We start from the raw sequence: 25,959 nt of genomic DNA, 5'->3' as shown, positions 1-25,959 counted from the left end.
TTTGGACCTCTCCAATGTTTACTTTTTCCATTTTCGACAACTGACTCAGAAGAGAAGTACATCACGATATTTTTTTGCGTTTTTCCGGGTTGTATCAAAATCGTGCTTAGACATTATGGGACAATCTTTAAGGATGTATTGACAGTTCTTTACGAACACTACCTTACGGAAGGCCTCAGCCCTAACCTCTAAACAAAAATGAAACGATTGATTTTATCAAAAGGACATACCCAAAACGCGATTTACGCGAGGGTTACCTAGAAAGAATTATCATGTCATTACAGAACTTTTATGTGAAAAGAATTCGCACTCATTACGCCGATAAGTAACAAATGAATACTTTCGTTCTATAGATTATAAGTCGAAAGGATTCGATGGTAACACTGATTTGGAAAACGCTTATCCGATCCTCTGCAAGCCGTTTTCGCTGTTTTCCCACCTTCCTTTCCTCACGTTTTACTTTTTAGGAAAAGAGAACCATAACAGTAGCTAAACCGACCGACTCGGTCGTGAAGGAGTCATCATCGAATTACCCCTAGCACGCGAAAAAGGAAAACGACGAATCCTCCTGCTGCTGCTGATGGTCGCCGTCATTTGTTTTCTCTCCCCGTTCACTCAACTACAAACATGTGATTCGTTTTCTCGCCGCCCGGCGGCAGCCGCCGCACTGCTGTAGCTAGGTAGGTATCATGTTTTGAGTCTCGGCATGTGGCGGCGCTCGGCCCATTAGCTGGCTAAAGGAAAATGCCATCACACGTTTTCCATGGTTTTTTTTCGTCGCTTCTGTTTTTCCTTCGAACAGCTGTTGGGTTGTGTTGGTGCTAAGAAGGTTGAGTTTCAAGAGACAGAGAGTGTGTGAGAGATTTTCTCAAGCAAAGAGGACCTCTCGGAAAAAGGGATGAGATTTTCCTCCCCGATCGACGATCGGTTTTTCCTGTCGCTTTGCGTGCGAGGAGCAGACTGTGCCGTGATGTTGGTTCGACTTCGGCCGTCAATCCACGATTCGCGTCCGATAATGCAAGAGGTCAAATCGTTGCTGCTGCTACTGTGCCGTCGTCGTTCTTTGAAGAGGTCGCCTTCGCTGGTGCTCGTGCCCGTGTTGTCGTCGGTCGCCTTTGTGTAGTGCTATTGGTCTCTTGAAACGGATTGTTTTTTCTTCTGTTCTCAGTGGTGGTCGCCGACGTCGATAATTATCGGAGGATTTTTCTTCTTCTGTTGGATTGTCATCTGAGCGAGGAGAAGAACGGAGGAGAAGGACGCGCGAGTGTGTGCTCTCGCAGCAGGATCATAATACATACCTATAGCTAAGTAGTGAGTTTGATGAGGCGCATCTCAGAGCTCTGGTGAGGTGTGAGACGAAGAAGGGTTGTTAGTAGATTCGGAGTGCCCCACGGAGTCTACTAAATAGCTGAAAGAAGAGCAGCCGAGTGTGTGTGTTCGTGAGGCTGTGTTGTTGTATATGGTTCAATTATATAGAGCACACGATTTCTGACTGCCAGCCTGGTGTTCTTGCTCTTATTGTTGGTATTAGTGCTGACGGCAGGTCGATTGGTTCCCGACATCCCAGGCCAGGCCCCACAGAGCAGAGTGCTCGCCAAAGCCAGTCGCAAGAGCAAGCAGAGTGCCAGTGTAAGGTTATTTGGCCTCCTCGCCGTCTCGACTCAACTAGACGACTCTGAGCGCTACCCAGCAAGAGGGGGGTTTTATTTTTATTCCGATATATTCCAATAATATCGCGACGCGTGGAGAATAAATAGCGTGAAACTTTAAAAATAAAGTGGAAGTACGATAATAATAACCGGGCATCCACCAAACACAGTGTGATATTAATAGTGCAAATGTTTTCAAACAAATCTCGGTGTGGCGATTTGTTTTGAGGTGTTTCTCGAAGAAGGGGGAGTGTGGATCTTATTATTAGTGCCTGTTTGTGGTATTTTGGGGTCGGATTCTCTGCTACGCCTGCCTTCTGATATTATTGGAAAACGTGCTGCCAGAGGAAAACTCGACATCGATTTCGCTCTGGAACCAAACGCCACCGGAAGAGCTTGATTTAAACCAACATCGGTCGGAAATTACTTGAACGAAACGGAAACGGGAAGTTGATGAGGTGAGCTCCGAAAAAAAAAATATTTTTGTGGATTCCTTTTCCCATACTTATAGTCGATCAACTTTAGTCAGACTTTCCTCAAAGAAAAAATATCTGGTCGAGAGTGAGAGTGGGAAGATTTTTTTTCCCTTCTGAACCCATATAATGAACTCCTTCACTGCTGCCGCTGCTGCTAAAGTGCTCGGCTTCGTTGTGAACACGAAAACAAGAGGAAAATCGAATCTCAAGTCTTGAGAAATCTGATTTTCACCCTCATCCCCAACTATTTTGCTACTCCCACTTAGGAAAAGATGGAACCGAAAAGAGTTGGAAAAGTCAAGAGGTACTACTAGTGCTACTCCTGCTGGTGCCAATATTGAATTATCCTCTAACCTTTGCCATCCCTATTCCGGGGGGCAATTTTCCCGAGGTGGATTCCTTTGGGTTTTCGGGTTCGGAATGTGGGAAAGTAAGTGGTAAAAGTGGGAAGTCGAACTCGTCCATTCATAATATTTTCTTTCCTGTGCGAAAGTGCAGCTGGTTTAGTAGTTGTCTTCGTTTTCGTACATTTTCTTTGCGTTTCCGTCGTGTCCTGTTCCATTTCAGTGTGGGTGGTGAAAAATGCCCACGCGTGCTGCTACCTTGACTCACCTGGCTGTCTGAATGGTGGCGCTTTTGTGTGCAAGAGCTTATTTGGCCAATTGCGATGACTGTAGAGTTGTGTTGGTAAGTGAAAGCAATGGCGCCGGATATCGGAATTCTGGATGATGTTATGGAATTTGTAAGTGAAATTCATGAACGTCATTGCATAATTGTTAAAATTGTGTATTGTTTAAATTGTTCTTAGTAACAGCACATTTACTATTTTGATAAAATTCCAATGTCCTCAAATCTACGACTTCTAGTATTTGAGATATTTACGTCATTTCAAGGATTAAAAATGGTTAGTTTAGACTAGAATTATTTCATGAAATCGAATGCACCAGAACCAAAATTATAACAAAAAATTCTGAAACAATTGCTTGAATTTTAAATTTAAATGTTGTTTTGAATGCTTTTGTCAGAAATCGTCAGTTTTTGGATAAACATTTCTAACAATATTAGGTACAGAACATACTCTGGTGTTGACCTTAGTATTTTAAGGAAACTTTTTACTGTCAAAAACGAGCTGATGGAGAAAAAAATCATAATGATCCATTAAGTTAACCCTAATCCGAGCGTCAATATGACACTATTGCAAATTTGGCGGCTTGCAATTTTATTCGGGTGCATCCAAATAAAAAAAATTCTGTAACCCCCAATGAATTCATGAAATCTTTAATTTTTAATCATTACTTTTTTATGGACGCTCTCTGACTCCTCCAGACTCCTAGACAAAAAACTCCCTAATCAAACCTTCAGTTTCAATTTGACACTCCTCGCTAAAATCGCCTTTTTTCTCTTGTTTCTCAACCGATTTGTACGAAATTAATAGTTTTCGAAACCTTGTAATGTAACTCAAATGATCAATTTTAATTTCCAAAATATTGTGTGAATATCCAGTGTTAAGTTGAATTCAAGTATTATAAAATGTCATAAACTGCAAATTGGTGAAAAATTCGAAAAACAGCTGATTCTGAAAAATTTGTCAAAAAGTCTGTGTTCATATTTTGAGAATCTTAACACATTAATGATCGCAAAGAAATCTAACGCCGAAAACACCTAAATTTGGCATTTTCCATCTCAGAAACAACTAGACCAAATTACTCAAATTTCGAGTTATCTAATGTGTTCTCCACAATTATGTAGAATAAAGTTTCTTTATAAAATGTATCACATTTAAGTTATATTTTTCAGTGAAGAGCGTCAAGCGAAAAAAGAGATATCTCGCGGTTGGTCCACAATATGTTAAGATGCGGAAATGGGTCAAATCATGTAAACTTTCCAATAAACTTTTTTAAAAATTTCTACTGTAACTGAAACAATTTTGACGGTTGATTGAGTATGGGTTTTTACCACTTTTTTTTACATTTCTTGAGGTCATGTTCTTATTTTTTTTTCAAACATTTATCCTCATGCGCATGATATAACTTTTAATTCCAGCTTCCTTAGACACTAAGAGAATTTTTTTCGGACATTTGGTATCTGGTTTCTAGTTTTTTGCCGAAGCATGTTTTTTCTGATTATCTGATAAACATATTTAAGTCACATTACGCCGTACCCTAAGTTGCAATGGGTTAACGGCTGCGGTGTGTATGTTTGTGAAAATGATGGATCAACCCATCATTTTCCTGACAGTGTCGTTACACACAATCTTGTTAAACATGGTGTCATAATATGGCCTAAATTAGAAGAGGAGCTGGACATCTTTATTTAGTTTAAATTCAGCAGTAGGTTCAAAGATGTCTATTTTTTTCATGATCCATGTTGATAAGATGAATGGGAGTTGAAACACTTGCCCTCCCTTCCGCAGAACAATCGCAACATTTGGTAGTGAAAGTATCACAATTTACCATAATAAAAGTTGATACTTTCAATAGGGCATAATTCGTTTGGTTAGGTAGTTAGATGGTTTAGTCTTGTAGAATTAAAAATAGAGAAAACGTGTGAAAAGTATTACGATGTTAGGTAAAGGTTATGGTATTCGCCTCCCCAATGCTCTAGTAAGTGTGTATTTGCGGTTTATGAATTTCGTTGGCTTATTCTTAAATCAAGCATTTTACAAGAACTAGAGGCTCATTGGATGGGAATGCTGTTGTTGGAAAATGTTATATTTCATTTGGTAAGACGTTTTTTTGCTTTTTATTTAATTATTCATTTTTAGCAAATCTTTACGTTTTTCGGTTTAGTTTGAAATTCATCTATGGAAGTATATATTAGAATGTACGGTTTTGAAGAATAACAATGAGTAGGTAGTCCTAATTACTGATTTCGGGCATTTTACAATAGGCATGCGGTATATTTTAATAGAACCCCTATGTAGATTTTTTGTAAGTTATGATGGATTTTAACATTCAACTATGTGAGGTAGGTAGGGTACGGTAAGATGTGCTCTTATATCCATATTCTGGTAAATTTTCATGATTTTGTGATGTTGTGATAGGAATAAGGTAGCTTACTTCTACTATTAATTTGAGCTAGAATTTTTATTAGTTTGAAATAGGCTTGCTCCAAAAAGCAAAACAAACTCTCACATCCATATTTTGGTAAAATAGTATGATTAGCAATGAAATGGAAAAACTCTAAAAAGAAAAACAAAAATTTCAAAATTTAGAAAATGAAAGGCAAAAAATTAGGGAAAAACAGCAAATAACACTTCAATTACTTCATGCAAGAACTAATTCCTTCCTTTATATTTCTCTTTCCTCTCCTTTTCTCTTTCTTTTATTTTCATATACCCCTGCGCATACGATTCGGAGTCATATGATGACTGGACCCCGAGACAACTATCACGAAACCCATCACACATACCAGTGGAATTGGGGCGGAGACACGAAGCAGACGTTCAACAGACGACGACGAAGGAAGGAAAAACATATAAGATAAGTTAAAATGATTCCTTTAATAACACAAAAATTAAATGTAGTTAGATGCGTGGGGAGTATGTAGAGGCCAGTCTCGAACCCGCCCATGTCCTTCCTCCAACTGGTATCGGGAGGGGTTGGTTTATTATCTTGAACTGCATTTTATCCATATTCCATGGATATAATGAAGTGCTTGATGGTTTAACCAACGTCTCAAGATCGCTTACTATTCTACGCTGCCTTCTCTAAACTTTAAATTTTCTTCTCCAAACTATTCTAATTTTCATTTCCAGCGTCAGCTCCCCGAGCTATTTAAACGCCATAAAAAAAAAAAAAAAAAAAACATATTTAAGTCACATTACGAGGTTTCCTGAACTATGATTTTTCTACAAATCGGTTGAGAAATTAGAGAGATATTGGGGATTTAGTCGAGAGTTTCATATTGACACTTCAAGAGCTCTAACTGGTTAAAAAAATCTGGGACGGATTAGAGTCCAATAAAACCAGAATCTGAAAATAATTAGGCATAAAATTGTGATCCGAAACTTCATGTTTTTCAACTTTGAGATTGAACGTTTGAATATTCAATTATGAATTATATTGTATTTTGGAATTCGAAAAGTGAATCAATGTTTCGTAGTAAAATCCAAAGGTGAAACATTAGGATGTGGAATGAAATTTTTGTACATACTCTAGAAAAAATCTATAAACTATTTATTATACACTTTTGCCAGTCGAAAACAACTATCAACTCTAGAATAAGGTTGCCAAAATCCGGGAAACATTTGGGCAAATTCGGTCAAAACCCAGTAATTTCTCAACAAAAATCAAGAAAAAATTACTTGCAAAAATTCTTTTTTTCATAAGAACTTATTAGCAGATGTTAATCGTGTTTTAGCGTTCCGAAAATCCCTAAATTATTAATTATTTTAGATTGATTTTAACGAATAAAGTGATGAAATCCGGACAAAATCCGGACTTTTTCAATTGGAATCCGGGCAACCGGGCCGGATCGGATTTAACCCAAATTTTGTATTCAATATCTGGGCAAACTCGGACAAATCCGGGCAGGCTTACTCTAAAATGTAAACCCACATTTGGAATCCGAAGTCAGTTTTAAAGCACTATCGAGAGTTTGAATTCGTAGTTTTAATTGAAATTCTACGTATTTTTTTAAAATTTAAATAGCAATCAATATTGTAATTATTAGCACAGATTTTGATCAATGATTTTGAATGCTGTCTGTAAACATCAGGGGTGAATGGGGAGAGTTGATCCCATTTTCTTGTTCTCATCATATCTTTAAAAAAAATAATAGCCACTCACCATCTTTAGAACTTTCTGACACTTTCAAATTTCAATGCGCCTAAAATTAGAATTATACTTGATCCCACGGATGAAACTTGTTGAGGATTCAGGGGGTAGCTTACCGGGTTCAAATTAATCGGAGGCTTTACCATTTGCTGCTTCCGTGACACAGCAATGAACAGCAACAGCAGCGGGTACACCTCGGGTGAGCCAATCAATTAGCGCTTTGTTCGCAGCTTCTCCACTGCCGACGGGTCAGGAGGAAGGTTTTGTTGTGCACTTAATCGGTCCACAATTCGTCGCACAGCACAATATTTGTCGTTACGGGTTTCGGATGCGATTTGGAAACGCAAATATACACCGAATTTCACGAATAAAACAATACTTTATTAATTTACTCGACCGACGGAACAAACAACACGGAGACGATGTTGCTGCCACGAGAATTTATTTTGACTGATTTATGCTGACTTTGTTATTGCTTTGGTCAGCTGGTTGGTGAGTTACCGTGTCAAAACAGTTCATTCGGTAACTCACTGGTATGTTTTTTTCTTATACTAGGATGGTTCAATATTTTACGATTTACAATAATTGAAAATAATTAAAGGAAATTTAACACACATTATATACAATAGATTTGGTCACAAACAAAACTTTTGGTAAAAACCAAAGAAACTCGAAATATCCAGGCAAATTTTGTAAAACCAAGAAATTACTCAACAAAAACAAACTTGAAAAAAAAATTTCCATCAAAACTCACCAACAGAATTTAGATTGTATTTAAGGCTTCCGAAAAGCTTTTTATTATTTTTTTAAAAATAAAATTTGTTCAAATTTAACAAAAAAAAGTGAAGAAATCCGGTCATTTTCCAATGAAATCCGGAATGATAAACCGGACAAACTTTCAAGCTAAATGGATTAATCACCGTAATGTATGTTTGTTATTTAATAACAAAAATTGTTTTTTTTTTATTTTCAGTAATCTCGTGCTAAATGATGATCACGATCTGTGTATTTAGAAGAAAAACTGTATCTTGGAACTCAAGGGATCAGGACTTAACCCATAACGATAATTTTACAAAACTTTCTTCAAACAAAAATCTGAAAAATTACCATTGCTCTGAGAATATGGCATTTTGAAGTTCATATAATACTAGAACGATTAACATATTGAAAATAATATTTTTATTATTATTTTTGTAGGCAAACATTTTAAACAAAAAAAAAATTAAAATTTATTGAGGTAACAGCATAGATGTTTTTCTGCATTAAGCAAATTTTTCTAGAACATTCGGATCTTTGTAGTACATTCTGATTTCGAGATATGGCTGAGGAATCAAGTCGCCCCAGATAACATGTCTCTTCACTCTTCCCTTTTTAAAAGTGTCTTTGTTTGAAATTGAATTAAAAATTTTGAGTTTAGAATTCTGAAAGTTCATAAGCTAGCATATGAATTGAAATCTGAATTGTTATCAATAATCCATTTTTTTTCTAAGTGTGATATAGTTTCACTATTTCCTATTTTTTTTCTCAGCTGGCTGACCCGATGTGCTTTGCTACACCTTTCCAAAATAAATGAAATTTGTGATGTTTTTTTTTTATTTTTTATTTATTTGTACAACATATTGGACTTAATATCAAAAGAATTCAGTTAATCTCTTAAAAAAATCTGCAACTTGAGTGTTAACTGATTAATTAAAATGTTCTGAAATGGATTGTTTTTTATTAAATTTTCTTACCGTGTTTAAAAATTGTTTTTTTTAACAATTTTTTTTAATCCTAAATGATGGCTCTTGTGTTAATTGCTTCATTTTTTTTTAGTTATATGAACTGTTTTCTATAACTCTCCCTTATGCTATTTCACCGAATTAAGGACTCCTCCCTTTTCCTATTCCAATTCCAGAAAAAATATTCGTTACAAAATTAAGTCACATGCCTCATTTGGCTCCGTTTGCTCTCCTTTGGGAAATTTGGTCCCATTTTTCCCTATTAATTCTCGAATTGTTATGAAAATTGTATATGAGTGACCACTAGATCGCTGCAAAAAAATAATTTTTGCACACATATGTTTTTTCGATGTTTTTTGAGTCATTGAGCATCAGTGTAAAATAAGAGATGATTTGGTTGATTCCTGATTTAGCGCAACGCGTTTCAATTTTGTATTGATATCTATATGGAAGGAGAAATGTTTACGTATTAAATCTTCCAGAAAATTAAAATAAGCTTGAAATGAAATTTCTCTTTAATTATTGGTTTTGCCTATTCTAAAGCTAATATTTTTGGTAGCATGTCAAGAAGCAAAGTATTTCATTAAAAAGTTATAACTTTTTCAAAATAAAAAACCTGAATTCAATGAAAATTATTTAAAAAAGTTCTTCGTGATTTTTTTATTTTCATCCTACGGTTAAACAGCAATTAAATGAACTGTCAAAAACGCTTAAATTAAAAAAGTGTTTTGAAAACATAACCTTGAATATCTTTTCTGGGGTAAAAGTTAGGTTAAAGATTTGTTTATATGAAATGTTCTGCGAGAATCAAGGAATATTTAAAATCCAAAGATATAATTTTTGGAACTCTTGGACGATTTTTTCTTGTTTTAAAATTCGCTTCTATACCATATTGCCTTCCATTTCTCCTACAGTTCCGAAGTTATTTAAAATGTTTAAGGGTGACCTTTTCCCTTCTTGTTTCCTGAAAGTAAGATATATCCTCGCCAATCTGGTTCTTCTTACTCGAAGAGTTTCCGAGTTATTTAAAAAATTGTATGGGTGGCCCCTGCTTTTCTGCCTATCTGCCAATTTCTATCTGGAAGGAGGAAGTGGTCTCAAACCATCAAGGAGTCATTTCTTGTACTCGACCTACCCTTCCATGCCAAATTTGATTTTATTTGCTTTAAAAGTTCTGTAATTTTTCAAAAAATATTGTATCTCCATCTTTCTATCTTCCCACTACTGGAAAGAGAAAGGAGTCTTAAACGTTCATGGAAACATTTCTTGCATCCATATGTCCTCCTCCCATGCCAGATTTTGTTCCATTTACCTGATTCGTTCTCGAGTTATCCTTGATATAAGATTTGACACCGAATATAAATTGCTTCATCATGCAACATATTTTCATCATGTAGGATTAGATATGATAATCAAAATACGTTCAATACCAACCACAATAGATTATAAAAACAGAAGTTTTCTCAAAAAAAGCCATTAAAATACTCAAGAAAAAAATGACCTTTTCATGAAGTTTTCAGCATATAACGGAAACAAAACAGTGTACAAGTGAAAATTTGACAATGGTCGTATGAAATGAGTATAGAAAAGTGAAAAGAAAACCAGCCCACGAATATCTGGAGCCTCCTTATTTTGAATTGTTTTTACTTTGACTTGGAAAAGTATTCTTCATGAATCTTCGGATCACAAAATCCGTGTTATACGGATTATTTATTGCTACTCAATTTGTTTGAAATTATTTTTCATCAATACCTTCGATTTTTCAACCTACGTAATGACTAATTTTACTGACTCAATCTGAGAATATTGTGGCCGGCCTTTTTTCACTAAGCTTCTTTAGAGAAAGTGTTTAGCTATATTTTGAAAATATTCTCTCTTTTGGGGGGATGTTTAATGTCATATATATCATACATATATGTAGGTAAGGGTGGCAATGGAAGTATGGGATAAATTTCATCATCTAATTTTGAAAACCGACCATAAACATTTAGAAGATTGGCCCAAAAAACTGACCAGTGCAAAATTCTAGCTCAATCGGACTTGATTTAGGGGTGCCTCAAAGCGCTCAAAGTTTCGGTTGTTTGCCCTCAATAATTATCAAAGGGAAATTGGAAAAATCTAAATTTCAATTTTTATACCACTTAAAAATGCATCAAAAAAAAATCTGATGTTTTCTCGAAAAAAAATTTGTTTTTGTCAAAAATCGACTCTTAAATTTCAGAAATCACTTAAGGGGGGCCAAAAGGAAATCCGAAAAATCGAAATTTTCATTTTAATGCCTAATGACTTAAAAATGCATAAAACATCGAGATCTGGTGTCGTCCCGAAATAAAAAGTTGGCCAAAAATCGACTTTCTGAGATTTAGTTGATTTTCCGAAAAATCCTCTGGTTTCTGGTTCCTGCTTACGTGATTTTAGAAATTTTAAAGTAGATCTTAAACAATTTTTTTTTATCGAGCTAACATCAGTGTTCAGTCCGATAAGCGACCACACCGAGAGAGCAAGGCGGCTGCTCTCACTGAAAGCGAGATGGAATGTTCTAGGCCAGTGGTTTTCAAACTTTTTTCCTTCACCGCCCCCTTTCACTGATTTTTTTAGCTCAACTCCCCCTTGAGAGAGTTTATGAAAAAATTTTAAAAAGAAAAGAGAAGAAACCATAAACTTTTGAAATTATATGGTAGTTCAATGTAGCAGATTTAAAAATTGTTATAATTGACTTGAGAAGATCGAAAGGCCAACGTGTAGCCATCAATTGTAGCAAGACTTAACTCAAAACAAATGCAAAATCAAATTGCCTCAAACACCAAGACTGGAATTTAAAAAAAAATATTTTTCAAGACAAATCCTTAAACTTGAAAACAATAAAATTATCTTATAACATTTGGAAAATTACTAATTATATTACTAAATAAATTTTCCTTCAATTATTCACAAAAAATTAACCTACTTTTGAAAATAAAGGATCCTTTGACATGTTGGCATTCTCCTTTTGCCTTTTATCACAGATTTCAATCGAAGGATTCTTTGGCAATTTTTTAAGACAATACATTTTAAAGATTTTCAGAAATTTTATAAACTTTAAAATTTATCAAGTTCATATGACCCGGAATACATTGCCATCCAAAACTTATGCTTTTTAGTACAATCCAAAATAAACTCACAAAACCAGATAAATATACAGATCGTATACATACGACATCTTCGACTATTTAAAAAAAAATTGTTTGTGATTGTGAATTAGAAAGTCAAAAACTTGCCAACTCTGTGAGTTCACAGATATTTGTCCTCAACCCGGCTATAATTTGGTTTCTGAGTTCTTCAATATCGTTTCATTGTTGGGCATTGAACGTACTCGTTGTCATTTCAATTCTAAGTTGTTCCGTAATTTGTGATAATGTGAATTTTAAAATGACGCCATCGCCCCCCAGAGCCCTTCCAACGCCCCCCAAATTCCAAAGTTTAGCTCACCGCCCCCCTCAAAGCTCTCAACGCCCCCAAGGGGGCGGTAGGGACCACTTTGAAAACCACTGTTCTAGGCGGTTCCATCTGGCGCGAGCACGTGCTTGTGTGCTTGCTCGTCAGCCTATTTAAGGGCGCATTCTTTATGCGCCGGGAAGTCAGTCGATATCAAACTGTCAGACCGTCAAGATGGGACGGCAGTGAAAAGTGTATATAATTTTTAAATTATAGAAATAAGTGAAGAGAAATAAAATAGTATAAAAATGTAAAGAATGAGTGTCTAGTGCTTCTTCTGGTGCTTCGCTCCGATTCCTTGCTCCCGGGTTCAGCTGCCACAATCGGCTCTTTTCAGAGCCCCCTCATCCAGAAAGAGTTTTGGATCTCGGTCAACCAGGCGATCGAGATCCCCCCGAGCCTTGGCCGCCAAGCAGCGTCAAGAGGACCTGCCTCCACTGATGGGACAACCATGCGTGGTTGTCTCTTAAGGTCCAATCCCACGAGGGGAGCGGACCATCAGTGGTTGTTTTCCCAAGCGCTCACATCGACACGGCCTTGGCCTCCAGGTACAGTCCGAGGACTTGCCTCCACTGCACAGTGGTGCAGAACATCAATCTAGCTGTACGAAATTAATAGCGCCCAGGGATGAAGAGATAGACATTTGATGTCTTCAGCAACATTGTTCGGTTTTACAAGGAGCATATTCTAGTATCAAAATTTTTGCCGAGGGGTCCACCGATAGCGAGATAAAAATGCTAACTTTTTTGTTTTTCAAATTAGAGCTTTGATGTCTTCGACAAAGTTGTTTATCTGATCAAAATACATAAGTTTGTTGAATATGTCAAAGTCCTATCACATCACCCTGAGGAGTTACAGTCAAAGTAAAAAAAATGTATTGAAAAAACAGTTTTTTGAACCTGACACGTTGTAGATTGAATAAAATGGTTCGCTGTCTTTGAAACAAAGTTGTAACAAGCCACGATCTACATTTGTCTCATACATTATGATGGGTTTAGAAGTTGCTGAAGCTCTATAGAAAGCATATAGTGCATTTTATTGGCAATTTTGGAAGGCTCGTCCATCGAAAAGTGCACATTTTCGCAACACCCCCTTTTTTGTGATTATTTTTGATGATAAGCGGAACCATTTCCATTAGAAATTGGCGCGGAAATCGGTGGAACTAGTAGAGATTTGAATGATTGAAAATACACATTTTATGGAAAAATTACCTATTTTACTTTAAGAAAAAACGTTAAAACATTTAATTGATTAATAAAATGTTACAGTTTTCTTTAATATAGTTTGTTTGATAAAAAAAAGACATTGAAATTCGATATTTCAAATCATTTAAACCTAAAAAAAACAAATGGAACTTATCTGTTAAATTTGGTAGAGCACTAAATTATTATTTGATATTATTTAAATGAATAAAAGAATTTTGTCATTACAATATAACTGCTTCAACTGGTTCCAAGTAACCAATCTTACAAGCAATTCGCTTTTGTCTTTTCGTTGAGTCATAATTTTGAATAGAATTTAAATGCTTTTTAATAAAACAAAACATTTAAAAGAAAACTGCAACATTTTATTAATCAATTAAATGTTTTAACGTTTTTTCTAAAAGTAAAATAGGTAATTTTTTCATAAAATGTGTATTTTCAATCATTCAAATCTCTACTAGTTCCACCGATTTCCGCGCTAATTTCTAATGGAAATGGTTCCGCTTATCATCAAAAATAATCACAAAAAAGGGGGTGTTGCGAAAATGTGCACTTTTCGATGGACGAGCCTTCCAAAATTGCCAATAAAATGCACTATATGCTTTCTATAGAGCTTCAGCAACTTCTAAACCTACCAAAATGTATGAGACAAATGTAGATCGTGGCTTGTTACAACTTTGTTTCAAAGACAGCGAACCATTTTATCCAATCTACAACGTGTCAGGTTCAAAAAACTGTTTTTTCAATACATTTTTTTTACTTTGACTGTAACTCCTCAGGGTGATGTGATAGGACTTTGACATATTCAACAAACTTATGTATTTTGATCAGATAAACAACTTTGTCGAAGACATCAAAGCTCTAATTTGAAAAACAAAAAAGTTAGCATTTTTATCTCGCTATCGGTGGACCCCTCGGCAAAAATTTTGATACTAGAATATGCTCCTTGTAAAACTGAACAATGTTGCTGAAGACATCAAATGTCTATCTCTTCATCCCTGGGCGCTATTAATTTCGTACAGCTAGATTGATGTTCTGCACCACTGTGCACTGGTGAGACAGCCACCAGGGGTTGTCTAGGAGAGGCTCGCTCCCGCAGGGGGAGTGAGTCCCACCAGTGGTCGTTTTGCCAAGCGCCGCACCCACAGTCCACCAATGGCTTTTCATGACCACAACAATCAGATTTCGACCTTTTATGTATTTTTTAGTCATTTGGCATCAAAATAAATATTTCGATTCTTCCGATTTCCTTTGGTGATTTTTGAGGGTAAAAAATGAAATTTTGAGTGCTTTGAGGCACCCCTAAATCAAGTCCGATTGAGCTCAAATTTTGCACAGGTCAGTTTTTTGGGAAAACCAACAAAATGTAGATGGTCGGTTTTCGAAATTCGAACATGAAATTTTTTCCATACATCCATTTCCACTATCATGTAAGTCCTACACAGTTCTACGGCCTTATATTCATTTTTCCTAACGTCTTTTTGATCGAATATCAACATTCGTCTTAACGACCCTTCCGGAACTCGAAAGATTGCTGAAGCAGTAGAGATTCGAGTATTTTATTGTTTTGCAAAATATCCCTTTGAAAATCTTTTATAACTGTCCAATTGTATGAATTTTGGATTCGAAAACCTGAAAAACCAGAGCCAATTTCCAGTTCTCTAAATAATATTTGCTGACTTCAGTTGGATTGGAAATTTTTCAAAAAATCAACTCATGGCTTTTATCCGAAACATGTTTTTGGGCCTAGGCACTGTCCATCAAGCCAAGAAACGCTGTAAAAAGTCAAATGAACGATGAAAACAAAAATTGAGAAACAAAAACCCTTACAGTTCTAATAGGTGCGTGTGAACGTATGCTTGTGTCTTCGGGCAGATGCGTCAGAGAACCCCGGGGGCGCAGAGCACAAATTTTCACTAATCCACATCAGTCGGAGTTTTCTTGGTCGTTGTTCGGGACACGAGACTACTCCTAGCGGTCATAAATTTTCCAGGAACAGTTGTTGCCTGACTTGGTGTTTTGTCATCCCAATGTTTTTTTTCCTTGGATTCTTCCGTCCACAACGACGCCATTTGTTCTAGCGCATGGACGCAAATTCTGCAAAAAATCATGGATAAGTTTTGAAGCAAAACTTAGCTTTTTAGACCCCAGCGTTTGAAAAATTCAAAAATGACCACAAATCGACTCAGTCTACTGTACATAGCTTCTTAGGGAAATCTGCGATAACTCGAAGGAAAGACGCTAGTTACTTTCTACAGTATTTATCTACTGGTTAGGGCACAGGAACGTCGATGTTTTTGATGAAGAAGACCCTGCAGTGATCAGTTGACGTTTTTTTTGTATTTTTTCCCTGGCTCATATTTGTACGTAAACGGCACTTCCTTCCATTCAGGGAGAATGGTTTCGGGATTTTTTCCGCTTCTGGCTCTCTTAATGTTGTTGATGTTATACGATTTCCACACTGTTTGTGTTTCTTTCTCACTTGGATCCTCCGTCCGCGGAAAACGACTGTAGTAGCTTTACATAATTCGGCGCCCTCGTAACCTTCATTCGTTGAAAACCTTTAAGTAGAAATATGATAGGTATATACCTTCTTCAGTGGTATTTTATAATTTTTGTTTTCGGAAGGTATTTCTTCATAAATGTTCAATTGGTGAATATCTGTATGATTTAAGTTTACTTTTTGGTGGAGAGTATGGACATTCCATTCTAATAAGAATGTTAGCAATCTTTTTCTTAAATCTAAGTTTTTTCTTTAAACGTTCAGATCAACACCGAAAAAAGTCGTCAGAGTCTAACAATTTAGTATGGATTTTGTTAGCAAATTAAGCTGCTGCCATCAAGATCACACTATAGTTGGAATGTTTCGTTGAAATTTTTCGTTGGAAGAAGTCTCTCAGTAGTACACTCGAAGAAGACCAAATCACTCATCAAACAGTAGCAACAATCAACCGTAAACACTAGACCGGCACTGGTAAAAAATATTAGGAAAAACATTTGGAAAAAAAATTTAGTTGTTTTAGTTTAATTAAATTCTTGAAAGGATTCTTTATCAGTTTTTTTCCTTTAATGTAAATATAAAATTTTAATAAATCGAATACATCGACTTCAAGAAGATTTTGGCAAACGAAACCAAATTCAAGTCGGTCTCCCCATCAACAGCATTCGAATCTTTCGGGGCGAGATGAACATTCACACTCGACCTAACAGCAAATACCCAGGGAGCGCGACACAAATAAAGTAATCAGAAATTAAGAGTGACATTAGCAGCGTGGAAGCACTGTTAGTTGTAAGATGGTGCCGATGAGAAGGATGCTCTAGCATCCTGAGATTTCTCTTTGGACGCGCGCGCCCGGATGGGTTCAATTTACATTGAATTTTCGAACCCGGTTTTTCCTCTTGGCTTGTGGCACTTCGTGGAAAACCAAATCGGACCCCGGGAAAGGCGAACCTTTCTTTTTTTATTTCTTTTTTTTTTCGAAAAATAAAACTAAGAGGTATTTTTCGGCTTCGAATTCGCTGGAAGGAAGGTATGCTGTTGTTTTTTTTATTTCGTTTTCCTAAATTTTTCGAGAAGTGTTTCTTGGATGGACAACTTTGGAATGGATCGGTTTGCAGCCTAACTGTCAATAAAATTACCGAGCAACGATGTGATTCGAGCTCGGTTCTTAAATCAATGATGACCTTTAAAATTCATTTATTGGAATATTGATTCAGTAGAATTCCAAAACTGTTGAGAAATAGTTTTTTGACATTAGAAAGATTCAGCAAATTTTGTTGAAGTCAAGATGTCAACAGAGTCAAAATTAAATAAAAAATTTCCACGAAATCCAATCATAGCTATTATATAACAATCCAGGACATTAGGAAAAGTTGTTTACTTGAAAATGGCTGTTACTCGAATCTGCTTTAAATTTTGAGAAAAATATCTACCAATTTCGTCATTTTACTTTTTTTTTCTAACTTTTTGGAACCTCATGAAGAAAGTTGGACTACTGACTAGAAGTACAAGCCCATTTTTCACTTTTTAAAATTTATTATTTAATTATATTTTTTTTGTTAATAGTTTTCTCTTGTTTTCATTTTTTGAATTTATTTTTTTCATTGTTGTTTACTGCTAAACTTGTTTTCAATTTTGTATATTTTCTAGGAAAATTTATGTAGATTTTTCAATGTGGATGTTAAACATCTTCTGTTTACTTTTTCAAATTTTGTGTTCTGTTTTTAATTTTTTGTTCTGTTCAAAAAATGATTTGTTATTTTTTTTATGTTTTTGAAGTTTTTCTTAAATGTTTAATGATTGAACCTTTCGAAACATTCGAGTTAAGTTTTTTTGTATATTAATTTTCATTTTTTCTTAAATATTTTTCTGTTGTTTTCACAGATTAAGCCAACTAGCATTTGAAAGTTTAATTATGGTTTTATGGTGGCATTTTATATGCAGTTAGTTTAATAACTATTATGGTCATGAAAAATGCTTAGATTATTGATTCAACCATTTGTTTCAGGTAGTTCTGAAACGCTAATTAACTACATATTATACTGTTTAAGTTGTTTAGAAGAAGGTTTTAGGCCTTTGGAAGCGCTTTTTGGGGATTCTGAGCCTAATTTGGGATCACAACTTTAAAATGCGTTTTCTGGTCTTTAGAAGCGTCTTTTGGGGATTTTGAGCTTGATTTGGGATCACAACTTTAAAATGCGTTTTCTGGCCTTTAGCCTTTTGGGCGCGGGATTCTGAGCTTAATTTAGGATCACAACTTTAAAATGCGTTTTTTGGCCTTTAGAAGCGTCTTTTGGAGATTCCGAGCTTAATTTGGGATCAGAAATTTAAAATGCGTTTTCTGGCCTTTAGCAGTACTTTTTCGAGATTCTGAGCTTAATTTGGGATCACAACTTTAAAATGCGTTTTCTGGCCTTTAGAGGTGCTTTTTGGGGATTCTGAGCATAATTTGGGATCACAACTTTAAAATACGTTTTCTGGCCTTTAAAAGCGTCTTTGGGGGATTCTGAGCTTTATTTGAGATCACAACTTTAAAATGCGTTTTCTGGCCTTTAGGAACGTCTTTCTGAGCTTAATTTGGGATCACAACTTTAAAATACGTTTTGTGGACTTTAAAAGCGTGTTTTGGGGATTCTGAGCATAATTTGGGATCACAACTTTAAAATGCGTCTTCTGGCCTTTAGAAGAGTTTTTCGGGGATTCTGAGCTTAATTTGGGATCACAACTTTAAGATGCGTATTTTGGAGATTCTGAGCTTAATTTGGGATCACAACTTTGAAATGCGTTTTCTGGCCTTTAGGAGCGTTTTTTGGGGATTCTGAGCTTAATTTGGGATCACAACTTTAAAATGCGATTTTTGGCCTTTAGAAGCGTCTTTTGGGGATTCTGAGCTTAATTTGGGATCACAACTTTAAAATGCATTTCCTGGCATTTAGAAGCGTTTTCGGGGATTCTGAGCTTAATTTGGGATCACAACTTTGAAATGCGTTTGCTGGTCTTTAGAAGCGATTTTCGGAGATTCTGAGCTCAATTTGAGATCGCAACTTTGAAATGCGTTTTTTGGCCTTTAGAAGCGTTTTTCGGGGATTCTGAGCTTAATTTGGGATCACAACTTTAAAATGCTTTTTCTGGCCTTTAGTAGTACTTTTTCGAGATTCTGAGCTTAATTTGGGATCACAACTTTGAAATGCGTTTTCTGGCCTTTAGGAGCGTTTTTTGGGGATTCTGAGCTTAATTTGGGATCACAACTTTAAAATGCGATTTTTGGCCTTTAGAAGCGTCTTTTGGGGATTCTGAGCTTAATTTGGGATCACAACTTTAAAATGCATTTTCTGGCCTTTAGGAGCGTTTTTTGGGGATTCTGAGCTTAATTTGGGATCACAACTTTGAAATGCGTTTTCTGGCTTTTAGAAGCGTTTTTTGGGGATTCTGAGCTTAATTTGGGATCACAACTTTAAAATGCGATTTTTGGCCTTTAGAAGCGTCTTTTGGGGATTCTGAGCTTAATTTGGGATCACAACTTTAAAATGCATTTTCTGGCATTTAGAAGCGTTTTCGGGGATTCTGAGCTTAATTTGGGATCACAACTTTGAAATGCGTTTGCTGGTCTTTAGAAGCGATTTTCGGAGATTCTGAGCTCAATTTGGGATCGCAACTTTGAAATGCGTTTTCTGGCCTTTAGAAGCGTTTTTCGGGGATTCTGAGCTTAATTTGGGATCACAACTTTAAAATGCTTTTTCTGGCCTTTAGTAGTACTTTTTCGAGATTCTGAGCTTAATTTGGGATCACAACTTTGAAATGCGTTTTCTGGCCTTTAGGAGTTTTTTTTGGGGATTCTGATCTTAATTTGGGATCACAACTTTAAAATGCGATTTTTGGCTTTTAGAAGCGTCTTTTGGGGATTCTGAGCTTAATTTGGGATCACAACTTTAAAATGCATTTTCTGGCATTTAGAAGCGTTTTCGGGGATTCTGAGCTTAATTTAGGATCACAACTTTGAAATGCGTTTTCTGGCCTTTAGAAGCGTTTTTTGGGGATTCTGAGCTTAATTTGGGATCACAACTTTAAAATGCTTTTTCTGGCCTTTAGTAGTACTTTTTCGAGATTCTGAGCTTAATTTGGGATCACAACTTTAAAATGCATTTTTTGGCCTTTAGAAGCGTCTTTTGGGGATTCTGAGCTTAATTTGAGATCACAACTTTGAACGTTTTATGGCCTTTAGAAGTGCTTTTGGATTCTGAGCATAATATGGGATCACAATTTTAAAATGCGTTTTCTGGCCTTTAGAAGCGTCTTTTGGGGATTCTTAGTTTAATTTGGGATCACAATTTTAAAATGCGTTTTCTGAGCATCGTTTTCTGAGATTTTGAGCATAATTTGGTATCACAACTTTAAAATGCGTTTTCTGGCCTTTAGAAGCGTCTTTTGGGGATTCTGAGCTTTATTTGAGATCACAATTTTAAAATGCGTTTTCTTGCCTTTTAGAGGCGCTTTTTGGGGATTCTGAGCATAATTTGGGATCACAACTTTAATATGCGTTTTATGGCCTTTAATATGGGTATATCTATTAGTTGAAAAAGCTCATCGAGTATTAGTCGAATTTTGCTATCTGACACCATCTTGAAATCTTTTCTTTTCAAATCTCTATATTACTGATAATGGCTCGAAACCCCCGTATGGTTATTGGGTGATAGGGTTACACAAGAAGAAGTCAAATCAGCAGCTTCCGCTTAAGATTAAAACGCTGTAAATCACTGAAAATCAAACGAATGTCCCACAATATGGGTATTGAGTGAAAAGGCCATACAAGAAAAAGTCGAATTTGGTATTCTGACGCTATCTTGAAATCCAAAATGGCGGCTTCGGCTTTTCTTTTCAAACCTGTATATTATTGATAATCGCCATAATATGGGTATAAGTTGAAACGGCTAAACTAGAAGAAGACGAATTTAACTATCTGAAGCTCGTCTTGGAATCCAAGATGGCGCCTTCCGCTTAATTTGAAAATGTTGTAAATGATCTAAAATCGCATGAAAGCCCCACAATATGGATAATTGTAATTGGTTGGTTTGCAAGAAAAACGTCTAATTTTAGCTATTTATATAGCTCTCATAAAACAGTTATAAAACTAATTAGCCATTTCTATGACCATAAAAAAGCTATTAAGGAATGAATTGACTAACACCATGTTGGTTGCAAAATCGAAGGGCACAAAATATGACGTCTTCTTGATGGATTCGCAATGTCAAGTATTTGAAAATATTTTTTCAGGCCTATTTTCAATCAATTTCATTAGTTTTGCGATTTCATCATGTCATGTTTATATTTATTGAAAAATGTTTTTCGCGAAGTATTCTTAATTCTTTTTTCCCATTTAAATAAATATTTTAATTAAGTTCTTTGGTTCTTAAGAATAGACGAGGCGCATTTATTTTAATATACTATTTCATACAAATTTTACCTAAGTTGCTCATAATATGGTTAAAACCCCTTTTTTGTGATCAATTTTACCAGATCATATCTCAATAATCCAATCATCATTTATGAATCATCATGGCTGCTTGAAAATCTAAACAAAAACTTGGAGAACTCACGGAATCGAAATAATAAAAAAAAACAAAAATTGCCAACTAGTTTTATAATAGCGTTATAAAAGCTTTGGTGATCAAAATTTTACAGTATAATGGTTTGATAAAAGATTAAAAAATATAGACATGATGATGTTTCTAGATCAGGGCCAAAAAGCCAGTTTCTAGCTTTATTAGAATTCTGGTGATGTATAGAATTCTCTTTAGCTATAGCTATAGCTCTAAGGAAGTGCTGCTGATCATAATAAACCTAAAATTTTTACTTGGGAGCTGACCCGGTGTGCTTTGCTACACCTTTGAAAATAAATGAAATAAAGACATATTTTAAAACTTTTAAAATTTTATCTCATGTCAAATTTGGTTCCATTTGCATGATCATTTCTCGAGTTATGCAAACATGTTCCTTTTGTTTCACACAAATCGGTTTAGTAGTTACAGGAAGACTTACAGGAAGTCTGAAATGCATTTTTATGTTTATAGATTATTATTGTATTTTTTGTTGTATCCGTACCTGTCAGATCCTCTCGATTTTTTTTTTGTAAAAACCTGGCAAAATCCGGCTATTTTATTTAAAAAATTTCTACTTAAAATTCAACTCAACCATATCTGCACAAGAAAAATATTCGAAATATTATTCCTTACAGGGGCTGCCTATCAGCAGTGTTAAAATCGTGTTTCAATGTTTTAATTTTCATTTTGATGGAACTAATTTTTTTAAGTTTTGTTGTCGAACTGCAAAAAAAATAAAAAAGCTCAATTTGAAGATTTGTATTGATTTTTAAATAATGTTAATAAAGCCGGGCAAAATCAAAGTTTTGCAAAATTTCGGAATTATAAAATGCTTCACAAATGCTCACAATCATCCAAACCCAATCCAAAATTCCTTATCCTGACTACAAAATTGAAAACTCTAGAATTTATTTTATCGCATTTGGTATTCTTAGTTGTGTTCGAATTTTGAATTCCGTTTTAGATTAAGATTCGTCAAACCACTTTCAGCAAAGTATGTAGCTGAAGTATTTACTTACTTACTTTAAAATTTTTAGGATTCCGGAATAAAGGAAACTCTTTTTAAAAGAATTATTCAAAAAATCCTAACTTGTTCCAAATTTCAAATTTCAAAAGACATATCGAAAGAGCGTCAGCAATAAAACCGCTCAAGCTACATTTTCGACCGAATAAAATCGTATCAAATTCCAATCATTAAAAAATGGAACCCATAATCGCAAAAAGCATTTTTATTTCTCCCGTGAAATTGAAAACTTTACAGCTTTTCGCTTGTGGTGTACAATCAGAAGTTAGGAACTCGAAAGTAAAAAAAAAAAGAACCGGAGAAGTACCAGTTAAGAACGCCATTTTCCGCATCTTGCACACACACATTTCTTGCTGTTGCTCGCACCACCGGTTTTCTTGTGATGGAACTCTCTTGGAAGTCAAAGAACGGTTAATCCATTATTCAGGACGACTGCCGTGTTGCCATTAGTGAATTTTCATCCGCCTGTCTTGCCTGACTTCTTGGTCTTCCTTCCGTTCCGTCGATCCGTTCGTGTTTTTCGTTCAGGTCGGTCGATCTTTTCCTCCAACCAAGAAGAAGTTACTCACACATAATGCTATCAATTGATGGGTCGCTCGACTCAACTCGACTCGGGGAAGAGCAATGTTTTGTAATTGTAGCGATCCGTTCCGTTCCTTACTTCAAATCATCCCCCCTTACCCGTGTGGCTTAAGATATTACCTTTAAGAAGTCAAGACAACTCCCAAAAGACCATCGAATCGGGAAAACCGAGAAAACGGGAAAGCAAAAAGGCAACAAAACGGCACAGACTAAAGTCGGTTCGGTTCTGGTTCGGTTTGGTTCTGCCGAAACGCAACAGCTGAAGAAATTTTCCTCCAAATGGCAAGAGGAAACGACCGGAGACCAGCAACATTCATCCACATCCATCCGGCTGCTGCTAAGTAATGTAATGAACCCATAAAGCCCGGAAAAACAACAACAAGACTAAAACACAACCTATAGCTACTTGGAAGCTGCGATCTTTTCCTCGGGCACACAGACAAACACACACATAGACACGGTTGGGTTCGAAAGACATTTTCACCTCAACAACAAGCTTATAAGTACACACGGAATGTGTTTGGCTTGATGGGTGTATGCGAGGTGATTTCTTCCCGAAATGTTCTTCCTTTTTGTTTTGTTTTTTTCGCATACTAAAGGCGAACATCCAACTCATATGTAAAAGGCCATACGTCGATTTATGTAAGACGAGAGCACGGGCCAGCAGAAGCACATAAGCCATTAGTTGTAGCTCGGAAAATGAACGTATGAAGGTAGAGCTCTAGCTATTTGGCTGCCTGATGATGACTTGGCGAACAACACACACAGGAGCCGAAACGAAAACATCGTCGTTTCTCGTAATTTCCAATGGTCCCCAGTCCGGCAGCCAGTGGGAAAACCCAGACCAAAGTTACTCTAGCTTAGGGATTCTTAGACAGAAAAACGTAGAACCAATGAAATCCTGTGCAGATTTGAATTCACAACTTGTGCTGTTCTACTTCTACTAAATTTGTAACCCTTTGTATGGTGAGAAGCACCTTAAAAGATGAGCAAGTAAGCTGAGAGTTCGGGTTTTCAACTCTGTGTTCGAGACTCTGGACTTTGGATGCTGGACATTTAACTCTGAACTGTTAGTTGGTTTGCTACTCTGGGTCCATGGGTACAATGAGAAGACTCGTGATATACCTCCTACTCCCTAAATTCCGCTTGGGCCGCAGACCTAGTTCCCACCTCGAACTGTTTAACACACTATCCTTGAATAGAGGGATATCTCTCCTCATTGCGACTCATAGCCTGAACTCTCCTCCAACGACTCGAGAACTGACATTCCCCCGAAATGACTCTAATTTCCTATACAAATCTCTCCTTACGACTCGAGATACGACCTCTCTCGTATTTTTTTTTTTTTTAGTTGGTAACCACAGGTGGTAAATCCCGGTTTACGGATTGTATTCCAAGGCACGGCGAGCCACCGTGTCCCCCCAGTTTGATACTCTGGGTCCATGGGAATAATGGGAAGACTCATGATATACTCCGTGTATACCCCCTATTCCCTAAACTCCAACTGGGGCCGCAGACCTGGTTTCCACCTCGAACTGTTTAGTACACTATGCTTCAATAGTGGGAGGTCTATTCGCGCTACTGCGCTCTAAGGCAATACTCATTAACGAGACCACTTTCAGCAAAACCTCTCATCCTTACGACTCGACGCCTGAACTCTCCTCTAACGACTTGAGAACCGACATCTCCTTGCAATGACTCGAGATTCCCACACAAACCTCTCCTCTTCGCGACTTGAGGCCTGATCTCTCCTCTAACGACTTGAGATCCGACCCCTCCTCGCATCGCATGACCCCTTCTCTTACGATTCGAGACCCGACTCCTTATCATAAAGACTCGGGGTTGACCACACAAACCTCTCTGCCTGAAGGTTTGAGGCCTGACCTCTCCTCTAACGACTCGAGGACCGACCTCTTATCTTCAGGGCTCGAGGTTTGCCACCTTACCCGTCGTGTGCCTGATCGAGAGCAGCTTATCCTAGACTCGCGCCTGTCACGGCACATGCGCGGGACTTAACGCAACGACTCGGATGATTTCCGACGAAGACGTCATCCTACTTCGACTCGAATAGCTCACCCGGCTCTCGTATCGACTCGAGGTTGACGTACACATGCCTCTCTAACGACTCGAGATCTGGCCTCTCCTCATGATGACTCGAGTCTTGTATACTGAAGACCTGATCTCTCCTCTTGCGGCTCGAGGTCTGACCTCTCATACAAACCTGTCCACCTGAAGACTCAAGCCCCCATATTCTGCGCCGCGCGTGAGGTGACGATACTCGAGTCGAGTCGGAGTCACGTGAGTCTTGTCACCTTATTCCCGAAGCCGATGTGACAGAGGTTCATGCCCAGCTGACTACTAGATTAGGATAAGAACTCAAAAAGTTCATTCTAAAAGACGTTTCTCACCTAAAGCTACTACTGGAATTAGGTGACTAGGGTGATTCGACTATCGTCACCTCACGCGCGGCGCAGAATAAGGGGGAGGTCTGACCTCTCCTCTAACTACTGCATTTAGGATTCTGGACTCTGAATTCAGTAATAGGGAGTCTAGACTCTAGACTATGAACCTTAGACTCTAATACTGTACTTTGATTTCTACACCCTAGATGTTGGACATTCTGAACTCTGTCGTTGGAGTTTAGACATTGAGCTCTGGACTCTGGACTCTGAATTGTAGGACAGACCTCTCCTCTTACGACTCAAGATCCGACCCTCAAGGATCGATCTCTGCTCTAACGACTCGAGATCTGGCCTCTCCTCGTAATGAATCAAGGTAAACACGTATTACCATTCCTCTTGTTGACTGAAGGCCACTTGCGAATAGAGGTCAGACCTCCTATCGTGAAGACTCGGAGTAAACCATACAAACCTCTCCTCCTGAAGACTCAAGGTATGACCTCTAACGACTTTATTTGGGATTCTGGACTCTGAACTCTGCAAAGATGAGTCTAGAT

The 25,959-nt window shown here is 36.8% G+C and overlaps 1 protein-coding gene across 7 annotated transcripts in view; it reads left to right on the top strand.

Annotated features, from left to right (window-relative positions):
- LOC129751184 (myocyte-specific enhancer factor 2-like) overlaps positions 1-25,959 on the top strand; it is a 227,748-nt gene that overhangs the window by 135,456 nt on the left and 66,333 nt on the right. Inside the window, exon 1 of one of the 7 annotated variants that reach the window (XM_055746542.1) lies at positions 985-2,107. The exons of the other annotated variants lie outside the window; for them this stretch is intronic. The gene's annotated coding sequence lies outside the window, so the exon portion shown is untranslated. Of the gene's footprint in view, positions 1-984; positions 2,108-25,959 lie in introns of those variants that run through there. 7 annotated transcript variants of the gene reach the window in all.

Source organism: Uranotaenia lowii, chromosome 3 (assembly GCF_029784155.1).
Source record: "Uranotaenia lowii strain MFRU-FL chromosome 3, ASM2978415v1, whole genome shotgun sequence".
Taxonomy (NCBI): Eukaryota; Metazoa; Arthropoda; class Insecta; order Diptera; family Culicidae; genus Uranotaenia; species Uranotaenia lowii.
The sequence above is the reverse complement of the archived record's forward strand: the minus strand, read 5'-3'. Positions and strand labels throughout refer to the sequence as shown.